We start from the raw sequence: 6,000 nt of genomic DNA, 5'->3' as shown, positions 1-6,000 counted from the left end.
TGTTCACGTAGTTCATTTTTGATTTATTTTGCAGCTAGGATGAGGTAGAGCAAATATAGTGAATTACCACATCTTAACTGATAGGGACATAAATCTAGTTTTTATTCATATGGTATGCTGATGGTGTAAAATTTGTAGCTAGAAGAGCTACAAGAAAGCATTATTTGTGAAAATTCATAGCTGAAGAGTTATGATTAGGTTTCAACCAGATTCTGCTGGTGTAACTCTACATGACTTTTCACACATCCATCCACCTGACTTCTTAGCTTCCTATCTGCCAGGCTTTCTTGAAGCACCAGTTTACCAGATTCCTCAGCTCCATCAATTTTCATTACATATCCTCATCTATTTTCCTAGATTGAAATGAAGCCAAGTTTTAATTAGTGTTAAAATACAATTCCTTTCCTAAGCCAACCATACTATTGAAAACACAATACTTAATTTAATACAAAAGCTACCTAGTGAGAAGAACTGATTGATTATCAAAAAATTACAATATGGGAAGTGATATATTTCAGCACAGACCTCAAATCGAAATATTCTAGAAAAAAGAAGGCAGAAGAGAAGAATGACAAAATGCACTTTTCAGAGGGTAGCTTTAAAATGTTATTCCATGTTAATTTTCATTCCATAAGTTTCTTATCTGCAAAGGATTATGCATCTGCTTAATTTTAAATATGAGAAAAGCTATTGGTGTTCTTGGCGTTAAGTGTAAGCAGAAGACTTTGTAGGGCTTTTTAGACTACAGTTTAGGGCTGTTCAAAGTATATTTAGGAAGCTGCAGGATATTTTTAGGATCTATAAACCTTTTTTGGATAAGAATGCACTACCAAATACAGCTTAACTGAATTTTAGTATGTGTAACTGAATAACACCTAGTCTTTAAAAATGCATTAAACCAGCAAGAAACCTGAATAGTAATTGTAATTTGACATTAGGTCTGTCTCTGCATCCTTATCAAGTACTTTATTCCCTATTTCTCTGTACTTTCTCCCAAGCAGGGAGAACTTACGCTCTCTGAGTGGCAGAAGCATTAGTTTCTGATTTGACAGAGAGCCTCTCTGGTGTTTATTGCAAACATATTTCATTGAGGAGTGAATAATTAATTCCAGCTAGGGAAATTAAGGGTTGATCTCTGATCTCTAATTTCATATTAGTAAAGCATAACATTGACATATAAAAAGTCATAAGTCTTCAGGCATTTTTCTACCATTATATAGAATACAACCCCCCCTCCAAAAGGCAGTAACAGTAAAGAAATACAGAAATTCACGAGAGCATACAAACAGTTCGAGAAAATACTTATAGAATCGAAAAACTGTGAACAGATTCTTCTGCATCTGTGTTTATGTCACAGTACTGTAAATAAATGCAGGATACATCAATTCAAATATGCCAGTTTGGCAGCATGCAACATACAGAACACTAGTTTTAAATCAAGTTTAGCTGACATTACAAGGAGTCAGTCACTGCATAAAGAAAGTTGTCACAATAGGAGGGCAATTAAAGAAATCTATAGATCTGATTTCCAATCAGGTCAAATGGTAAAATAGAGAAAGGACAACTTTACTAACTTTTTTTTAAAAAGTGAGCTAGAAGATGCTGAATTAATCCTTCTGCAGACTCTGAAAATCTCTGGATGCAAAGATCAGAAAATCCTGTTTCCAAAGGGGAATAAACAGCCCCTCTGATGTCAGTGCAAAGATTTTGCTTTCCTCCAGACTCAGAGTGTCATGACAGTGCCTTGAGAACCAAGTGCATAAAGTTTGCCTATGTTGAAAGGCAGCATATGTTAGCTCTAGCTCAGCATTTCGTGGCTACTGTAACATTACTTTTGGCTGTATCAGTGCATAGAAAGGACTGGCGAGCATTGGCTCTTGATCTATGAGATGGTTGTGCCCTGCTGCAGCACCCTGCTGGGTGTGGCAGGTTTGGGCCAGCTTCTGGGATTCATTTTGCTACCTGTGCAGAGTACCATGACAAAGTAGGGGTTAGCTGCTGCAGTTTTAAAGCTGTCTTGGATAAGTCTTCATTAAGTGGTGGTCACAGTGACTGGAATTCATCCTTGACCAGACATTGACACCTGCATCTGAGCTAATCACTTGGCGCTCCCTAACTTATTAGTCTCCATTATTGTCAGTGGAGAAAAATGGGCAGTTTAGAGCACAGTCTATCTTATGCTAAAGTAGGCATTGGAGATAGGTGAGATGAATCACATGCTGCGAGTACCTCTTTCAGTCTGTCAGTTAAAGCAGCCTAGGTGTGAGCATGGACCCTGAAGACTTCTTGAGGCAGATGAGACAAATCTTCCCTCCCAGGCTGCAGAATGAAGGTGCTTGGGATGGAAGGGTACCTCCTGAAATCTTTATGTGGATAAGCCTCTTACTGTTTTCAGGATCAGTGAAGGACCCTGCTGTGTTTGTATTAAGGAAGTTAGTTTTCGTCAGTGGGCAAAGCATGAGATTGTCTGTTAGAAAGTGTAACCCACAGTTCATCAAATGCATTGACACTAGGAACTGAGAAGACATCACTAAAGATTAATGTTTCAGTGAGTACAGAGCACTTCAAGTCACACTGACACCCTTAGACTCCTCCAATCTCATTAACCAACACACAGGTATAAAACATTTTCATATAGTCATATATAGGCTGTACAGAAAGAGAAAAGAATGGTTATGTGAAAGTAAAGAGGAGCTTTGTGTTTAACTTTCTATTACACAACTTTTTATACCTTTTTCTGAAGCATCTGTTACTTTCTGCTGCTGGAGACAGGATCCTGCACAACAATCTCAGACAAGTCCAGGATGAGAAGTCTTTTCAGTCAGATCTTCAGCAGGATAGGACATGTTGGATGTTTTCTGAGGAACAGTTTGCTAAAAAAAATTCTGCTCTTTCTGGGTTCAGCTGTGTTTTCACCTCCCACCCTGATTACTAAAGCTGAGCTAAGGCCACATACATATCAAAGGGTCTGCACGTTGGAATCTCATCTGCTTTCCTAGCCCAGTCCAGGCTGCATCTCATAAAAGATATCACTTCTTCCTCACTGCTTCTCCTGGCTGCTGAGTCATTGTCCCATGTTTGCCATTATGTATTTACAGACAATCACATGAATGTACTGCTCTGATTTCAACTATTTAATCCACATGTCAACCAGGCAAGAATTATCCCCATTTGCAAAGGAAGCTGAGGCGGTGTGAATAATAGGCAAATCTGTGCATGAAATTTTTCTGTTTTCCTTTTGACACCTTCATGAAAATTAGATGATGTCTAATGCAAAATTGCAGCCAGCACAATGCTAAATGAAAAAATCCTTATTTGTATGAAACTGGCTTATTTTCTAGAAAGATGTATATGCATGTCTTTTGAGCTTAGTTATTTAGAGCAGAAGGAAATAAATTTCAGTGGAAATATTTTCATGTAAAAATGCAAAGTAGAAAGTTAAGTTCCAAGTCTCAGCAAATGAGAAATGTACTATCCAGTTTACATTTCTAGCTGTAAAAAAATAATACTGAGTGAAGACTCTCTAAAAAACATACATATTCTGTTTTTACCTGCTCAGGAAGCAGTTCAAATTAGAGTTATTCCTAATGACTTCAAGTAGCTTTATCAAATGGTGTATTTTGGAGATTTTATGCCCCATGGTTTCTTTCCAGGCAAAAATATACAAGATAAGAAACTAGGGACTTGCATCAAGCATGGTCTGAGACTAGGGCAACGCTTGGTGCTTAACACTGCTTAGGGCAAAGACAATAACACATAAGAATTGTTTCTTGGTACTGAAAAATAACCCCCCCACAACGTTTCTTTATAGTGGTAAATATTTCTGGGCCTTTAAGTCTCCTAGGTCTCGTTAGATTTCAGCTTGTTTTAGTGTATTCAAAGGTTTCACTTTCATAAATTTCCAACTGTGCCATTCCTGCCAAAATCTGCAAGATTGAGCCTCAGTTCAAGAGCATGTGTTGCTTTGTGTAAAAGCAGGAGGATTCCTGTTTCCTGTGGCTGAGTGAGGCACCCCAGCAATGCTCCCAACAGCCTTTATTCCTGTAACTCCACATTCAAACCCACGCAGCTGTGCTGTACTGACCCTGCACTTTGTAAACCAGCATATCTGTCTCACTCATACTTTAATATCCTAATTTGCCTCAGAGGAGTAACGCTGCCGTTATTTCAAAGAAACCTCCTTTTCCTGTCCCTCTCTCCCTCCTCTCTTTCTCCCCCCTGCTTTTCTCTCCCCACCAGTGGCCACTTTCCCAGCAATCAGTCATTCCCAGGGCCCTATAGCATCTATTATCACTAGAAAGGTTTCCATGTGTTTGAAATTAATCTGTCTTGGAGAATTATTTACAGAACAGCTGAAAATACAATTTGCATTCAACAGACTGGTTTCTGTTCCTCTCATACTTTTCCAGCCTCCTCCCTCCATATAGTTTGTTGCAGTTAAAATTATAATGGAGCAAAACAGTCTTCACCAGGCTGATTTTGAGCTGCCTGCTTCAAGTAGGCCAAGCCTGGGAGAGTGGTAATGAGAAACACAAGCTGTGTTTTTATTGTTATTTTCATGATATGGACAGGGGTATCGAAAAGTGTCTGGAAATTTCTGGTTTTCAGAATCAGTAATTCTCACAAAATTTTATACAGAAATGACAAATGCCCTTGTTATACATGAATAAAAAGTGACTGGTGGTTCTCCAAAAAAGCCACTTTCATTTGACATTTGCTCATGTTTAATTCAAAGGAAATTATTTGAAGTTGTAAAATGCCATATTTGTTATATATAGTTATAGTGATTTATCTTAGAATATTTTGATAATTTCTGAGAAAGATCTGTCTGTGTTCAGAGGCTTGCTATCATACCTCTAAATTCTGATCTGCATCTCTGTATATAACCATATGCACTCTGTCCTAGGGTAACAGAAGCAGATACCAAGTGGTCTCTCGTTTATCAGCTGAACCTTTGGTGGCCTGTATTCATCATCAGCATTTAAGTCCCAAAGACTTCCTGCAGGTGATTTTCAAAAACCTTTAGAGTAACTCTTATCCTCTTACATTTACGGTATGACATATGCCATAGGACCACAGTTCTGAAAATGTGCTTCTAAAATTATTTGAAATATTTTTTTGTTTTTCCTCAGCTGTAAAACTGAATGGCTTCGTTACCACATGGCTAGTTCTGCAAAGACAGCCATAAAGATTTCTTAAAAATAAGCTAAAGGAGCTTGCTATATACTAAAATAAGCAAAGTATTTAGTCTCTTTCATCTTGGTACTTTGCTGGACAAAAGTGACTGATGGGTCTCATTGGGAAGCTAAGAAAATCACTTCCCCAATACTTTATAGGTGCCATTTGAGATTTTACAGTTCTATGAGATATCAGTTTTTCAATTCAGATAGATACTTAAAAAAGAATATAAATGGAATAAGTGGTTCAAAACAGAACCTTATTCTCTTATGTCTTCTCTCTGTGTAATGGTTCAGTGAAATTTCAGCACTTTTCATGAGAAAAGTGGGAAACAGCTTTATATTTTAAATATAATAACAAATTGGTCAAAGCTTTGGAGTTTCAATGAGCTGCAGGGGAGGGGATCGATGAGCAGAGGGCAGCAAGCATGGGTTTAATGGTAATGAGTTTACCCTACATTTTTGCAATATTTGTTCTTTCACATCTTGTATATAAAGACCAGAAAGCCCTCAAATAAAATCATATGTTTCATAGTAAAACCATATCACTGAGAATTACTCCAAAAAGCCCAAGTTAAAATGTCATGTTGACATAGGAATTGAAATCTTTTTAAAAGAGTGAGCTGATTTTTCACTATATTAAATTAATAACTTCTCCTCGGCTTTTTTAAAAATACCGAAGAATGTCTTGAGTCTTGTTGACTTCATGTATTCAATAGTGAGTAACCCTAATGTTGTAACTCAAATTCATTCAAATCTCATTTGTTTGCCTAACTGAAATAATTTAAATGGATAGATGCTTCAGATCTTTCCTGAAGGAACT

Source organism: Nipponia nippon, unplaced genomic scaffold, assembly GCF_047370975.1.
Source record: "Nipponia nippon isolate SJK-2023a ecotype South Korea unplaced genomic scaffold, ASM4737097v1 scaffold_3, whole genome shotgun sequence".
NCBI classification, from domain to species: domain Eukaryota; kingdom Metazoa; phylum Chordata; class Aves; order Pelecaniformes; family Threskiornithidae; genus Nipponia; species Nipponia nippon.
Note: the sequence above shows the minus strand (reverse complement) of the source record.